The sequence below is a fragment of the Oncorhynchus masou genome, chromosome 13, assembly GCF_036934945.1.
Source record: "Oncorhynchus masou masou isolate Uvic2021 chromosome 13, UVic_Omas_1.1, whole genome shotgun sequence".
Classification (NCBI taxonomy): Eukaryota; Metazoa; Chordata; class Actinopteri; order Salmoniformes; family Salmonidae; genus Oncorhynchus; species Oncorhynchus masou.
The window spans coordinates 76,816,579-76,834,638 of NC_088224.1; the positions used below are offsets into that span (position 1 = coordinate 76,816,579).

Here is an 18,060-nt window from a genome sequence, read left to right on the forward strand (position 1 = left end):
TGCGGTGTTGCATCATATGCTATAAAATGAGCTGCTCTTTATGCGTAAATAATCCTTTCTACTGCAGTTTTTTCGAAATATGTTATGTTAGCCATGGAGAACTGCAAATATGTTGCTACTGCTCTCAATAACAGTGCTGCCCTGAATTTTTCAGGCGCTATTGACCAAAAGTCAGTGGCAAAACGTTGTGATGTCTGAGAGGGACAGAGTGAGAGACAGAGGGACAGAGTGAGAGACAGAGGGACAGAGTGAGGGACAGAGTGAGAGACAGAGGGACAGAGTGAGAGACAGAGGGACAGAGTGAGAGACAGAGGGACAGAGTGAGAGACAGAGGGACAGAGTGAGAGACAGAGGGACAGAGTGAGAGACAGAGGGACAGAGTGAGAGACAGAGGGACAGAGTGAGTGAGAGAGGGACAGAGTGAGTGAGAGTGAGAGAGAGAGAGACTTCTTTCTGGACGACGATCCATGCAATGCTGACTCTCTCATTTCAAAACATGTTTTGAAAACTGTTTGTCTGTCTTCCTGCTCTAAATGGAAACCGTTTCATTGAGTGCTAAGGCAATCATTCTTTCTAGTGTGGTTGATGTGCTTAAAGTTAGAGAATGACCAATATGCATCATTTTACGGCAGATACCGATTCAAAAATTGTTTTGGGTTGGGGGGCGTCAAGGAGGCGGAAGGCCAATATTCAATGTCATAAAATTTTAACATTTTATAAACTTTCTCAGAAAGACATGTATGCATCAATTTTAAAATCAAATAATACAACTTTTTTTTTACCAATCTAACTATATAACATAATGTTAATGTTATTTGAATAGTAAATCTCTTGATAAACTAGTCACAGTTGAAGTCGGAAGTTTACATACACTTAGGTTGGAGTCATTAAAACTTGTTTTTCAACCCCTCCACAAATTTCTTGTTGACAAACTATAGTTTTGGCAAGTCGGTTAGGACATCTACTTTGTGCATGACACAAGTACGTTTTCCAACAATTGTTTACAGACAAATTATTTCACTTATAATTCACTGTTTCACAATTCCAGTGGGTCAGAAGTTTACATACACTAAGTTGACTGTGCCTTTACACAGCTTGGAAAATTCCAGAAAAAATGATGTCATGGCTTTAGAAGCTTCTGATAGGCTAATTGACATCATTTGAGTCAATTGGAGGTGTACATGTGGATTTATTTCAAGGCCTATCTTCAAACTCAACTCCTCCTTGCTTGACATCATGGGAAAATCAAAAGAAATCAGCCAAGACCTCAGAAAAAAATTGTAGACCGCCACAAGTCTGGTTCATCCTTGGGAGCAATTTCCAAGCGCCTGAAGGTACCACGTTCATCTGTACAAACAATAGTACGCAAGTATAAACAGCATGGGACAAGGAGCCGTCATATCGCTCAGGAAGGAGATGCGTTCTGTCTCCTCGAGATGAATGCACTTTGGTGCGAAAAGTGCAAATCAATCCCAGGATAACAGCAAAGGACCTTGTGAAGATGCTGGAGGAAACAGGTACAAAAGTATCTATATCCACAGTAAAACGAGTCCTATATTGTCATAACCTGAAAGGCAGCTCAGCAAGGAAGAAGCCACTGCTCCAAAACCACCATAAAAAAATCCAGACTACGGTTTGCAACTGCACATGGGGACAAAGATCATACTTTTTGGAGAAATGTCCTCTGGTCTGATGAAACAAAAATAGAACTGTATAGCCATAATGACCATCGTTATGTTTGGAGGAAAAAGGGGGAGGCTTGCAAGCCGAAGAACACCATCCCAATCATGAAGCACGGTGGTGGCAGCATCATGTGGTGGTGGTTTGCTGCAGGAGGGACTGGTGCACTTCACAAAATAGATGGCATCATGAGGACGGAAAATTATGTGGATATATTGAAGCAACATCTCAAGACATCAGTCAAGAAGTTAAAGCTTGGTCGCAAATGGGTCTTCCAAATGGACAATGATGATGGACAATGACCCCATACTTCCAGAGTTGTGGTAAAATGGCTTAAGGACAACAGGGTCAAGGTATTGGAGTGGCCATCATAAAGCCCTGACCTCAACCTTATAAAAAAAATTGTGGTCAGAACTACAGGTCTACCGATTATGATTTTTCGAACCAGGAACACATCGACAACAGCCACCCTCAAAGCAGCGTTACCCATGCAGAGCAAGGGAAACAACCACAGGCCCAGAGCGAGTGACGTTTGAAACGCTATTAGTGCGTGCTAACTAGCTAGCCATTTCACATTGGTTACACCAGCCTCATCTCGGGAGTTGATAGGCTTGAAGTCATAAACAGCGCAATGCTTGACGCACAACGAAGAGCTGCTGGCAAAACGCACAAAAGTGCTATTTGAATGAATGTTTACGCGCCTGCTTCTGCCTACCACCGCTCAGTCAGATACTTAGATACTTGTATGCTCAGTCAGATTATATGCAACTAGGCCAATTGTGCATCGCCCCACGGACCTCCCAGTTGCGACAGAGCCCAGGGTCTCTGGTGGCACAGCTGGCGCTGCAGTACAGTGCCCTTAACCACTGTGCCACCCGGGAGGCAATCTCCCCTTAATTTGAGATGTGAGAACACACGCGCTGATCTACAGCTTTCTTGGTCCATAAACATGCAGGAAGATTGTTAGGTAGCTAAACCTATTGCCAACCTTTATTTTGGCATTTTATAACACTTTCCCTATTATGACAATCATCTAATCCGAATATCAACTGTCAATTTATGGATTCAATTGTGGCCGGTCAGATCTGCACTCCAGTAAACAGCAAACGTTACACCGCAGGTCAGATGGCTCGTTGCCAAAAATTGATCATCTTCAAAATGATAACATGCTAGCTACATTGGCTATTAGCTCCTAGCTGATATCTCTTAGCACCATGTTTATTTAGCCAGCTAGCTAGCATAGTAGCTAATATACAGTAACTAGCTAGCTAACATCACAGATGAAAGGGTTATCGTAATCTTTGCTAGAAGGTCACATAGCCGTCTGCTTAGCTAGCTTGCTTATTGCATGCATGTTTGGGCACGTCCACACATGCCTTATTTGTGAATTAACTAAACAAATATTTGCAACAGGAGTTTGATTTTGGTCACTGTCAATTAATCAAATTTTCAATAGGGCACATTTCTGTTGGAGAATGAGCTAGCTTGCTGCTGCTGATTTTCCCAGCTGCATTGTGCAGTTCTCGTGGCTCAGGTGGTGATTGGAGGCTGGCATAGCAGCAGCTTTGCTATTGTCAAAGCCGATAGAGAAGGGGCGATAGACTAGAAAGGCCAGTATCGGCCCGATATATCAGCACAAACGATTATCGGTCGGTGTAATTGTTGACAAGGCTGTGTGCCTCACATTTGTTTAATAAGTAGAGCACTCTAAAACACTCGCACAAAGATCAAAATAGAGACAGTGGTGGGGTGGGTGGAGGAAGATATAAGAATGTGTGTGTCGTAGAAGTTTGTTACTTGGAGAGGGCATTATGTGAGGCTGGCCCTTCCTCTTCTTGTCCCAGTGACACCACAGTGTAAACTATCCTGTTGTCTATCTTTGGGCAAGTGTCACCCAAGTGTGTCACCAAGACACAAACACACACACACACACACACACACACAGCTTTGAGGATGTGACCCATCATCTCCCAGCAGTCCTGTGACCAAACAAATAAAAAGTCAGTGTTTCCATGCACTGCCCAATCCTGTGACACAGGAAGAACTAGCCTTCATCAATTGTGAAGCCATTTTGATATCACAAGAAAAAGGGTGTTGCTGACGCATGCCAGATCTTACAATGCCTGAATAGGTATTTTCCCTATCATCTAACCACATCATATTATAGAAATCTAGTGCCCGACGGCACAACTATTGGTTGACATATGCAACGTCTGAGAAAGGGAACGCAACCAAACTTTTCAGTGAACAATTGTGACATGTTCACAGATGTCTTACTATGACATCATCATGGAATCCATGCAAGACATCACATATCTCTTTTTATGACATCATCATGGAATCCATGCAAGACATCACATATCTCTTTTTATGACATCTTCATGGAATCCATATAGATGTGATAAAGAGGTTAATGGAACTTGACCAAAACAATGGAAATGCCATGGAAACATGTGGGGGGTTAAGATGCCTTGGGGAAAAGATCCCAAATCTCCTCATTGCCCCCCAGCAAAGTTAGTCTACATTTAGACTATTGTTTATGTGTATTTCACACTATGTTGAGTTTTTTTTTTAAACATTTGAGTAATTTAGCAGACACTCCAGAGTTACTGTAGCGAATGCATACGTTTTCGTACTGGTCGCCCGTGGGAGTCAAACCCACAACCTTGGCATTGCAGGTGCCATGCTCTACCAACTGAGCCACACAAGAAAAGGTTAATACAGGGAACACAAATGATTAGAATCATTAGAGAATGCACTCTCAACTCTAATGTAATGATGTTCTCTCATCTTGGATTTGTAATAAAAGGATTCTAACTGCTGTTAGAGTCCAGGCTCAGGGTATCAGGTTAGAGTAGAGCAGGGGTGTAGTGCTGCCGAAGTGTCGGGAGGGGCGGTGCTCCCTCACTTTTTCAGTTTGAGAATACACAGAGATGGAAAAACTACAGAATTTCTGGAATTAAATTGAAGTCTAATAAATTCGAACCAGATAATATTTAATTACCACAAAAATTCTATGAAAAATTATAGAATGACAAACCAAATAAATATGTATAGTAGCCTAAAGGAGGTAAATGTTGGTTTCTTCACTGGCATCACTCTGGAAGTGGCTACGTGGCCCATCGGATGCTTGACCACGTTGGCCAATAAGAACTTTGAACAAAAATCCAAATTCACCATGTCTGCCTTGATGTTCATAAAACTCCATGGACCCCTTCTTGCACAGTGCAACCCAGAACGATATGTGACCATTTGGTTACAGCAACACCTTTCTGCCAAGGACACTCAAACTAGAGTGGCCACTGCAAAGCCCAAGGAGCCTGATCCTCTCTGGAAGTTGCTGTAGCCCTGCTTGGGGTATTTAACTTTCATTAGTTGAGATGCAGGGCCCACACCAAAAGTTGGATTTTATGGCTGTTTTAAAAAATGGATTTCCTGAATTTCTACATGGTAATGAATTATGTTTACTACTTGGTCAATTGATATGATAGCATGTTTAATCTATGCACATACAGTGCCTTGCGAAAGTATTCGGCCCCCTTGAACTTTGCGACCTTTTGCCACATTTCAGGCTTCAAACATAAAGATATAAAACTGTATTTTTTTGTGAAGAATCAACAACAAGTGGGACACAATTATGAAGTGGAACGACATTTACTGGATATTTCAAACTTTTTTTAACAAATCAAAAACTGAAAAATTGGGCGTGGAAAATTATTCAGCCCCCTTAAGTTAATACTTTGTAGCGCCACCTTTTGCTGCGATTACAGCTGTAATTCGCTTGGGGTATGTCTCTATCAGTTTTGCACATCGAGAGACTGAAATATTTTCCCATTCCTCCTTGCAAAACAGCTCGAGCTCAGTGAGGTTGGATGGAGAGCATTTGTGAACAGCAGTTTTCAGTTCTTTCCACAGATTCTCAATTGGATTCAGGTCTGGACTTTGACTTGGCCATTCTAACACCTGGATATGTTTATTTTTGAACCATTCCATTGTAGATTTTGCTTTATGTTTTGGATCATTGTCTTGTTGGAAGACAAATCTCCGTCCCAGTCTCAGGTCTTTTGCAGACTCCATCAGGTTTTCTTCCAGAATGGTCCTGTATTTGGCTCCATCCATCTTCCCATCAATTTTAACCATCTTCCCTGTCCCTGCTGAAGAAAAGCAGGCCCAAACCATGATGCTGCCACCACCATGTTTGACAGTGGGTATGGTGTGTTCAGGGTGATGAGCTGTGTTGCTTTTACGCCAAACATAACATTTTGCATTGTTGCCAAAAAGTTCAATTTTGGTTTCATCTGACCAGAGCACCTTCTTCCACATGTTTGGTGTGTCTCCCAGGTGGCTTGTGGCAAACTTTAAACGACACTTTTTATGGATATCTTTAAGCAATGGCTTTCTTCTTGCCACTCTTCCATAGAGGCCAGATTTGTGCAATATACGACTGATTGTTGTCCTGTGGAAAGGACCACCTCAGCTTTAGATATCTGCAGTTCATCCAGAGTGATCATGGGCCTCTTGGCTGCATCTCTGATCAGTCTTCTCCTTGTGTGAGCTGAAAGTTTAGAGGGACGGCCAGGTATTGGTAGATTTGCAGTGGTCTGATACTCCTTCCATTTCAATATTATCGCTTGCACAGTGCTCCTTGGGATGTTTAAAGCTTGGGAAATCTTTTTGTATCCAAATCCGGCTTTAAACTTCTTCACAACAGTATCTCGGACCTGCCTGGTGTGTTCCTTGTTCTTCATGATGCTCTCTGCGCTTTTAACGGACCTCTGAGACTATCACAGTGCAGGTGCATTTATACGGAGACTTGATTACACACAGGTGGATTGTATTTATCATCATTAGTCATTTAGGTCAACATTGCATCATTCAGAGATCCTCACTGAACTTCTGGAGAGAGTTTGCTGCACTGAACGTAAAGGGGCTGAATAATTTTGCACGCCCAATTTTTCAGTTTTTGATTTGTTAAAAAAGTTTGAAATATCCAATAAATGTCGTTCCACTTCTTGATTGTATCCCACTTGTTGTTGATTCTTCACAAAAAAATACAGTTTTATATCTTTATGTTTGAAGCCTGAAATGTGGCAAAAGGTCGCAAAGTTCAAGGGGGCCGAATACTTTCGCAAGGCACTGTATATTCAATCAATTGATAGTTCACCTTTCTTGTATTATATTCTGTAATAGGGTATATTGTAGAAGTTAAAGCTAAGCAAATCAAACTATGATACAGAGTGTGTTCGAATACTAACGTCCGTTTGGATATTTTAATATTTGAATAACTGTGCACATCCTTGGAATGGACATCTGTGTACAGATTGCTGTGTGGTGTTCGGATGGATAGGCTGTGAATACAGGGCCGGCAGAACAGAGACCGTTTAATAGGATGTGGCTGGTGGGGAAAGAGATTAAGTTGGAGCGTTTGGCTATGAGTTAAAACGGGCCTGCAGCTCTACTACAGAGAGCTACACGCACACACACTAGCACACTCTTCTTTCATAAAACAGTGTTTATTTGAAACCTGTGTGTGTGTGTGTGTGTGTGTGTGTGTGTGTGTGTGTGTGTGTGTGTGTGTGTGTGTGTGTGTGTGTGTGTGTGTGTGTGTGTGTGTGGTTGATCTACATTAATGGACAAAAATGTTGTCAAGATGTGAAGACTGCCACTAAACTCGGTCAGTATAGTGGCTGTGTGTTTTGGGGGTAACCGGTGAGGGATGAGGTGTCCTGGTCAGGTCGGGATTTGGTCAAGAAAAACTTGTGACCCCAATTTTCATTGTTGCCTTTGTTTTTATACTTCCAATCTCATGGATTTACGCATCTCCCTCTTTCTCCCTCTTTTTTCCAATTTGAGTTTGTTTTCTCCTGTAGTTTTTTTCTCTCTCTGTGGATGAAAACAAATTGAACATTCCACTCCTTTGAGAACAGACTGTGTGGCTTTGAATGCCCCTCTCTTTCCGACCACAACATACGATTACATACACGCACACACACACACTCACGCAAACACAGACACACGCAAACACACATTCTCTCACACACACACACGCGCACGCACACACACACACACACACACACACACACACACACACGATTGCTCACGAGCACACGCATGCGCTAACACACATTCACACACATAGGATTGCTCACGTGCTCACACATAAGCCGAGGTCTACCCACACAGTGCTAGTTACAGTGGAGTGTGTGTGTGTGACTGGAGTGCTAACTGGTCTACTCTGGATTTGATCCAGTACTGACCCAACAATCACAAACTTGCCCCTCTCCCTCTCCCCACCCCAGGCATGTGTGGGCCAGTAGGATGTCTTGGTAACTGCCTTTGGACTTTGTGCTATGATCCTGTTACTGAGGACTGCTCTGTACTGGGGACACTGTAAATGTGTGTGTGTGTGTGTCACCATAACTCTTTCCCACAAATATAGAGAAAGAAGTACAGTCCGAATGGCTAAACATTCTCCCTGGTCCCCCCCTGTCTTTGTATGACGTAGCCCCATAGAGGCCCATGAAAGAAGATGGCTAATGGTACTCATTGAAATGATTATGATGGTGGTGTTGACAGTCATTCTACCCTCCCCTGACAGACACATTGGCATAGGGTCACAGAATGAGCATAGAGTTTGGCTGGGTGACGTGGGCATAACCCTCAGTCTCCTGTTTCCAGTGGTATTGTCATGCTAACAGTGTTATCCTGTAGAGATCTGTGTTCTGTCTGTCCCTGACTCACTGTCACTAACTGATGACACAGCTAAAGTGATATCATCCTATGTGTGGGGACACTGAGTGGCCCTTTGGTAACCATTGGCATGGAGGGTAAGGGGATGGTGGGTAGTGGGGGACAGGGTTGGCATTGGTTGCTTGTAGTGCTTTGAGAGCACCATTCACCCAATCCAATACATTCTTTATTTGTGGCTAGTCACTGACCAGTCCCTTTCATAGCAGATTGTTGATAATAGCCACCGTTGGCATTTGCCAATTAAGTGTTTGTGTGAATGGGACAGACAGGTTATCCATTTATCCAGTCATCCTTTCATTTCTCTCCCTCATCACTCATTTTTCAGGGAAAGCATGTGAAGGGTCTGGGAGTGCAGAGGCTTGGGCACTGATGGCGTCACTGTGCCACCTGTAGACTGGCAGGCACGTCAACTCAGTGTGTGTGTTTCACACAGGAGTGTGTATCTGAGGAGAATCGGTGGCATTGTGTTCCAGAACAGTGGGTGCTACCTGATGCCACTCCACCCTCTTGCCTGCACTGACAAAGGGGGTAATGACAGGGGACAGTGGGGACACTGATACTAGGGATTGGAACTGGCCCCGTATTTTGGCCCCATAGTGTGGCCCCTGGGGTGGCTAGTAGGTGGATGATAATACACACTCACTCACGCCACTGCAGTCCCTCTTTGTTCTGTCTCTCTCTTTTTTACTCTCTCTCTAGTTCTCTCTAGTTCTCCCTCTCTAGTTCTCCCTCTCTAGTTCTCCCTCTCTAGTTCTCCCTCTCTAGTTCTCCCTCTCTAGTTCTCCCTCTCTAGTTCTCTCTCTCTAGTTCTCTCTCTCTAGTTCTCTCTCTCTAGTTCTCTCTCTAGTTCTCTCTCTAGTTCTCTCTCTAGTTCTCTCTCTCTAGTTCTCCCTCTCTAGTTCTCCCACTCTAGTTCTCCCTCTCTAGTTCTCTCTCTCTAGTTCTCTCTCTCTAGTTCTCTCTCTCTAGTTCTCTCTCTAGTTCTCTCTCTAGTTCTCTCTCTAGTTCTAGTTCTGGTTCTCTCTGGTTCTCTCTGGTTCTCTCTGGTTCTCTCTCGTTCTCTCTGGTTCTCTCTCGTTCTCTCTGGTTCTCTCTCTCTCTAGTTCTCTCTAGTTCTCTCTCTCTCTCTAGTTCTCTCTAGTTCTCTCTGGTTCTCTCTCTCTCCAGTTCTCTCTCTCTCTCTCTAGTTCTCTCTGGTTCTCTCTCTCTCTAGTTCTCTCTGGTTCTCTCGCTCTCTAGTTCTCTCTCGCTCTCTAGTTCTCTCTCGCTCTCTAGTTCTCTCTCGCTCTCTAGTTCTCTCTCGCTCTCTAGTTCTCTCTCACTCTCCATGTTCTCTCTCTCTCTCCGTGTTCTCTCTCTCTTCTTTCGCTCTCGTTCTTTCTCTCATTCTCTCTCTGGTTCTCTCTCTCTGGTTTGCGCTAGTTCTCTCTCTCTCTCGCTCCCTCTAGTTCTCTCTCTCTCTCCCTCTCGTTTTCTCTCTCTCTCTCCCTCCAATTCTCTCTCTCTCTGTCTGGTTCTCTTTCTCTGTCTGGTTCTTTCTCTCTCGCTCGTTCTCTCTCTCCCTCTAGTTCTCTTTCTCTAGTTCTTTCTCGTTCTCTCTCGTTCTCTCTCTCGTTCTCGTTCTTTCTCGTTCTCTCTCTCTCTCTCTCTAGTTCACTCTCTCTCTCTCACTCTAGTTCACTCACTCTCACTCTCTCTCACTCTCACTCTCACTCTCACTCTCTCTCTCTCTAGTTCACTCCCTCTCTCTCTCTCTCTAGTTCACTCTCCCTCTTGTTCTCTCTTTCCTTCTCATTCCCTCATATTCAGTCTGTTTGCAGCATAAATTCTGCAGGGTTTTTATAGCAGCAGGTGGGTGTATGTTGGTCTCTTGCTTTAGTCTGTGTTGTCAAATGCACTGGTGCTGTCAGAGGCTAGATACCGCATGAACACGTAGGAGGCATCTAAATCCCCTCTCCTCTTTTTCCTCCAACCTCTTTCTTTTTCTGTCTCTGTGTGTCTCTGTCTCTGCCAGTGTGTTTGTAAGCCAACACTAACTGACTCCCTAGGTGACATGACCAACCCAATAAACCGGAACAATCTGTCTGCCAACAATCTCCAGTTACCAGGGGGGCAGAGACCAGTGTGTGTGTGCAGTTATCAGGGGGGCAGAGACCAGTGTGTGTGTGCAGTTATCAGGGGGGCAGAGACCAGTGTGTGTGTGCAGTTATCAGGGGGGCAGAGACCAGTGTGTGTGTGTGCAGTTATCAGGGGGGCAGAGACCAGTGTGTGTGTGCAGTTACCAGGGGGACAGAGACCAGTGTGTGTGTGCAGTTACCAGGGGGGCAGAGACCAGTGTGTGTGTGCAGTTACCAGGGGGGCAGAGACCAGTGTGTGTGTGCAGTTACCAGGGGGGCAGAGACCAGTGTGTGTGTGCAGTTACCAGTGTGTGTGTGTGCAGTTACCAGGGGGGCAGAGACCAGTGTGTGTGTGTGTGCAGTTACCAGTGTGTGGTTGTTGCTGAACGAGTTTTGCATGTGTTTTTGTTTTGGTCTGTGTGTGATCTCTGATTTCACGTTTGAATGACTTGAAAACAGATGGTGCTGCAGCATTTTTTACTCTATTCTAGTTCAAGTCGGATCAATACGGACTATTTTAAGCCTCCTACTGGCCTCTGTCCCTTCCTCCCTCGCTCCCTCTCCCTTCCTCACTCCCTCCTGCTCTCCCTCTATCCCTAGCTCCCTCACTTCATCTATCCTTCCCTCACTGCCTCCCTCTCTTAACACAGTCTGTCCTCCTGCCTGTCCTCCCACTCCCTGTGCACATAGAGCCCTCCCTCACCGATCTCTCTCTAATAAGTTCTCCAACGCCTCAGCACTTCTGCAAGGGAGAGATAGATGGCGGGAGGGAGAATGACGGCGAGAGAGAGGGAGAGAGACACGTTTTAGTGTTAGCTGCTGCTTGCTTGTCTTTGTTTGGTGCATAACACAGAGCTTATGGTTGACACACACACTTGACCGAGCACATGTTTGACCTTGAAAACCACCATCTTGCTTCTTCAGTGTAGGCTTTCCTCTGATGTGTGTTTTAATTGGAGAGAGGGATCGACAAAGTTCTCTCTCTCTCTCTCTCTCTCTCTCTCTCTCTCTCTCTCTCTCTCTCTCTCTCTCTCTCTCTCTCTCTCTCTCTCTCTATTATAATGGAAACATATTTACATTTCAAAGCAAGTGAAATAAATTAAACAAAAGTTGCCAAAAATTAACAGTTTCTTGTGGACACGTTTCAGGTGTCATAAATCTTGCTGTTATAATGTGATGGTTTTTGTTATTAACTGTTGTGGAATTTCACCCAGTAGATATGGGAGTTTATCAAAATTCTATTTGTTTTCTAAATCTTTAAGTCTGTGTAATCTGAGAGAAATATGTGTCTAGTAATATGGTCATACATTTGGCAGGAGGTTAGGAAGTACAGCTCAGTTTCCACTAGAGGTCGACCGATTAATCGGAATGGCCGATTAATTAGGGCCAATTTGAAGTTTTCATAACAATCGAACAATCAGAAATCGGTATTTTTGTGCGCCGATTTAAAAAGAATATATATATATATTTATATTATATAATTTTTAACATTTTTTTATACCTTTATTTAACTAGGCAAGTCAGTTAAGAACACATTCTTATTTTCAATGACGGCCTAGGAAGGGTGGGTTAACTGCCTCGTTCAGGGGCAGAACGACAGATTTTCACATTGTCAGCTCGGGGGATCCAATCTTGCAACCTCACAGTTAACTAGTCCAACGCAATAACGACCTGCCTCTTTCTCGTTGCGCTCCACAAGGAGACTACCTGTTACGCGAATGCAGTAAGCCAAGGTAAGTTGCTAGCTAGCATTAACCTCTTGCGACGAGCTATCCCGTATCCGGGAGCGTAATTATAGCCTCAAGCTCATTACCATAACGCAACGTTAACTATTTTTGAAAATCGCAAATTAAATGAAATAAATATATTGGCTCACATGCTTAGCCTTTTGTTAACAACACTTATCTCAGATTTTCAAAATATGCTTTTCAACCATAGCTAGACAAGCATTTGTGTAAGAGTATTGATATCTAGCATAGCATTAAGCCTAGCATTCAGCAGGCAACATTTTCACAAAAACAAAAAAAGCATTCAAATAAAATCTTTTACCTTTGAAGAACTTCGGATGTTTTCAATGAGGAGACTCTCAGTTAGATAGCAAATGTTCAGTTTTTCCAAAAAGATTATTTGTGTAGGAGAAAGCGCTCTGTTTTGTTCATAACGTTTGGCTAAGAAAAAACCCTGAAAATTCAGTCATTACAACGCCAAACTTTTTTCAAAATTAACTCCATAATATCGACAGAAACATGGCAAACGTTGTTTAGAATCAACCCTCAAGGTGTTTTTCACATATCTATTCGATGATAAATAATTCGTGGCAGTTGCCTTTCTCTTCTGAACCAAATGGAAACGTGCATGCAGCTGGAGATTACGCAATAATTTCGACGGAGGCGGACACCTGGTAAATGTAGTCTCTTATGGTCAATCTTCCAATGATATGCCTACAAATACGTCACAATGCTGCAGACACCTTGGGGAAACGACAGAAAGTGTAGGCTCATTCCTTCCGCATTCACAGCCATATAAGGAGACATTGGAACACAGCACATTCAAAATCTGGGGCATTTCCTGTTTGAAATTTCATCTTGGTTTCGCCTGTAGCATCAGTTCTGTGGCACTCACAGATAATATCTTTGCAGTTTTGGAAACGTCAGAGTGTTTTCTTTCCACAGCTGTCAATTATATGCATAGTCGAGCATCTTTTCCTGACAAAATATCTTGTTTAAAACGGGAACGTTTTTTTTATCCAAAAATTAAAAGAGCGCCCCCTATATTGAAGAAGTTAAACTTATCTTATAAAAAACAATCAATCATAATCACTAGTTTCCTGCACATGGTTGATGATATTACTAGATATTATCTAGCGTGTCCTGCGTTGCATATAATCTGATTGAGCATACAAGCATACAAGTATCTAAGTATCTGACTGAGCGGTGGTAGGCAGAAGCAGGCAATTAAACATTCATTCAAACAGCACTTTCGTGTGTTTTGCCAGCAGCTCTTCGTTGTGCGTCAAGCATTGCTTGAGATGAGATGAGTCTGGTGTAACCGAAGTGAAATGGCGTTTCAAACGTCACTCACTCTGAGCCTTCTAGTAGTTGTTCCCCTTATTCTGCATGGGTAACACTGCTTCGATGGTGGCTGTTGTCCTTGTGTTGCTGGTTTGAGCCCAGGGAGGAGCGAGGAGAGGGACGGAAGCTATACTGTTACACTGGCAATACTAAAGTGCCTATAAGAACATCCAATAGTCAAAGGTTAATGAAATACAAATGGTATAGAGGGAAATAGTCCTACAATTCCTATAATAACTACAACCTAAAACTTCTTACCTGGGAATATTGAAGACTCATGTTAAAAGGAACCACCAGCATTCATATGTTCTCATGTTCTGAGCAAGGAACTGAAACGTTAGCTTTCTTACATAGCACATATTGCACTTTTACTTTCTTGTCCAACACTTTGTTTTTGCATTATTTAAACCAAATTGAACATGTTTCATTATTTACTTGAGGCTAAATTGATTTTATTGATGTATTATATTAAGTTAAAATAAGTGTTCATTCAGTATTGTGGTAGTGGTCATTATTACAAATAAAAAAAATCTTTAAAAAATCATACAATTAATCGGTATCGGCTTTTTTGTCCTCCAATAATCGGCGTTGTAAAATCATAATCGGTCGACCTCTAGTTTCCACCTCATTTGGGCAGTGTGGGCAGTGTGCACATAGCCAGTCTTCTCTTGAGAGCCAGGTCGGCCTCTCTCAATAGCAAGGGCATGCTCACTGAGTCTGTACATATTCAAAGATTTCCTTAGGTTTGGGTCAGTCACAGTAGTCAGGTATTCTGCCACTGTGTATTATCTGTTTAGGGACAAATAGCATTCTAGTTAGCTAATTTTTGGGGGTAAAATCTTTTCCGATGTGTCAAGTAATTATCTTTTTGTTTTCTCATGATTTGTTTGGGTCTGTTTGTGTTGCTGTCCTGGGGCTCTGTAGGGTCTGTTTGTATTTGTGAACAGAGTCCCAGGACCAGCTTGCTTAGGGAACTATTCTCCAGGCTCATCTCTTTGTAGGTGATGGATTTGTTATGGAAGGTTTGGAAATCGCTTCCTTTTAGGTGGTTGTAGAATTTAACGGCTATTTTTCTGGATTTTGTGATTTCGTGGGTATCGGCCTAATTCTGCTCTGCATGTATTATTTGTTTTTTAAAATATTTTTACAGAATTCTGCATGCAGAGTCTCAATTTGGTGTTTTTCCCATTTTGTGAATTGTTGGTTGGTGAGCAGAACCCAGACCTCACAACCATAAAGGGCAATGGGTTCTATAACGGATACAAGTGTTTTTGCCAGATCCAATTTGGGATGTTAAATTTGATGCTTCTTTTGATGGCGTAGAAGGCCCTTCTTGCCTTGTCTCTCAGATCGTTCACAGCTTTGTGGAAGTTACCTGTGGCGCTGATGTTTAGGCCGAGGTATGTATTGTTTTTTGTGTGCTCTATGGCAACGGTATCTAGATGGAATTTGTATTTGTGGTCCTGGCGACTGGACCTTTTTTGTAACACTAATTTTTGTCTTACTGAGATTTACTGTCAGGGCTCAGGTCTGGCAGAATCTGTGCAGACCTGATTTGATTTGATTTGAGGTGCTGCTGCAGGGCCTCCTTGGTTGGTGACAGAAGCACCAGGTCATCAGCGAACAGTAGACATTTGACTTCAGATTCTAGTGGGTGAGGTGCTGCAGACTGTTCTAGTGCCTCGCCAATTCATTGATATATATGTTGAAGAGGGTGGGACTCAAGCTGCATCCGTCTCACTCCATGTCCCTTTGGAAAGAAATGTGTGTTTTTGCCTATTTTAACCACACCCTTGTTGTTTTTTTAAATGGATTTTATTATGTTGTATATTTTTCCCCCAACACCACTTTCCATCAGTTTGTATAGCAAACCCTCATGCCAAATTGAGTTAAAAGCTTTTTTGAAATCAACAAAGCACGAGAAGACTTTTTGTTTTGGTTTGTTTGTTTGTTTGTCAATTAGATAATGCAGGGTGAATACATGGTCTGTCGTACAGGAATTTGGTAACAAGACAATTTTACTTTTGCTCAGTACATTGTTTTCACAAATGTACAAGTCTACTGTTAATCGTAATGCAGAGGATTTTCCCAAGGTTGCTGTTGACGCTTATCAACCTTGACGCAACTCTCGCTCTCTGTCGGTCTGTGTGTGTGTGTCTGTCTCTGTTTCTCTCTCTATCAAACTCACACTTGCGCACACACACACACACACACACACACACACACACACACACACACACACACACACACACACACACACATGGACATTGGTCCCAGTATTGCATTCTTCATGTAGAGAGAGGGCAACAGCTAATATAGAGAAGACATCACTAATATCAGTGTTGCACACTTTCTCTCAGGTGAGGAGAAACAACATCCGTTGTTTTGAATGTTGTAAACAATGTGAATTTCTGTTACCTTTATCTGGTGGAGGTGATGTTAGAATGGCTGTTTTCCTTTAGCTGGGAGATCATTATATTGGCTGGTTAGATGGTGTCTAAACACACATGCTCTCTGCTCTGCTGAATCCAGCCACATTCCTTTACTGCTTCCTTCATACTCACTTTAGAGAGAATTTCATGGAGAACGAGTGAGATGGAGAGCAAGAAATGGAGGCAGTTTAGTTTATTAATTCCATCATAAAAATAAAAAAAACACCTAGAAAACTTAAAGCCATACATGCACATGAGTAACATCATGGAGCATAACACAGGGACTTATTTCCATTACGGTCCTCTTGAGACAAGATGGCTGGGCAAGATCCAACACGGTTGAACACAGTAAGGCAGCGAGATAATCAAGTCTAGAAACCAAGAAGAACATCTATCTCATCAGTTACATCGTAGGGTACATTCATATTGGAACAGAAGCCATCAAACAGTGTTACTTTAGTTTTAAAGCTGTCCAGAGAAGGTAGAGTGAGAGGGGGGCGATGGAGGTAGAGAGGGAAGCGTAGCTGAATGTGATAGTAGAGTGATTGATTAGCATGGTCCCTGGTGTTGATGATGTTGTTGATCACCGTCTCTCTGCTACCCGTGTCACCACACGGTTAACATGACGAAAAGATACGACACACGCATACAAATGGGGGAAGGGAGAAGTAATGACGGAAAGCTACAAGGGTGGAGAGAAAAGGGATGGAGGGAGGAATAGATCATTTGGGAGGAATGGGGTAGTGAGAGAGGGAGTAGGGAGGGAACGGGGTAGAGAAAATGAGGGTGAAAGGAAGAGTGAGTTAGTAGAGTGGAGGAGTTACTAGTTAGTTTTATTGGGTTCAAAGACTGCTGTCCTGTTTGTTAAACATATAGAATATAATGTTATCTCTCACTGTCTAGAATTACCTCACAATCAATATTGGCCCTCGTAATATGTGAAACATTCACTCCCAGTCGAGGTGTGTGTGTGTGTGTGTGTGTGTGTGTGTGTGTGTGTGTGTGTGTGTGTGTGTGTGTGTGTGTGTGTGTGTGTGTGTGTGTGTGTGTGTGTGTGTGTGTGTGTGTGTTGCTCCAGTCCTCTGAGGTTAAGTGAGCTCCATTGATCTCCTGCTGTCCTCATTAGAAGTGTATTAATCCTCTGAGCCAGTAGAGATATTCTCTGCCGACCACAAAACAACTAACTACATTACCACAGATTCAGTAGGTGACTTGGAAATAACAGTCCTGTTCTTTGAAGCCAGTCTCATTTGTGTATATGAAATATCAAACTATCTCCACGACAAAACACTGGGTTAGTTAACTTGTTTGGTGACATAACCCAGGAGGGATTTTATAATGTCCTCTATTTGAGTCATCAAGCGGCTGCTGGGACCAGACACCCTTTGATCAGTATCAGCCAGTATTAGTTACCAGAACCATGTAGGCTACTGTATTATAACACGTTTTTACGAGTCGAGGCAGCTATGAACGGTACAGAAGTGTGTGTGTGTGTGTTTGTAGCATGTCAGAAGACTGTGTGTATGGCAGACAGCATGAGGTAGTCTTGGGGTGTGTTCTCGTGTTCAGCATTAAGGTTGTGTGGTAAGATTTAGATTAGGTCTGTGACATTACGGTAATCTCTGAAACTGATGACAATCTCTAGAAGTGTTTTTAAAGTCTAGTATCCAGCATTGAGTTGTCTCTCTTACGTAACGTGTGTGTGTGTGTGTGTGCAGAGGCACCATGCTGCTGGAGTCAAATGTCATGTTATCGTTAGCTGCATGAGTGACCACAGCTGGTGAACTCTGACCCCCAGGCCAACCCCCACAGTTGCCCTTTGGAACAGCTGTAGCACCGATCTAAACCTTCACCATTATAAGTGGAGCCCCTAAAGTGGCCCTAGGTCAATGCCTAGGTAACTTCATCCTTCTCCAGACCCCCCTGCCTGCTGCTGGAGGCCTGTCTGGGCCCTGCTTTAAAACGGTTCAAATGCGTCCTCTTGTCTCTGTAGTAATCACTGATCTGATT

General features: G+C 43.0%; 1 protein-coding gene across 5 annotated transcripts in view; it reads left to right on the forward strand.

Annotated features, from left to right (window-relative positions):
- Positions 1-18,060, forward strand: part of LOC135553087 (chloride channel protein 2-like) — a 213,633-nt gene that overhangs the window by 19,185 nt on the left and 176,388 nt on the right. The gene's annotated exons all lie outside the window — the stretch shown is intronic.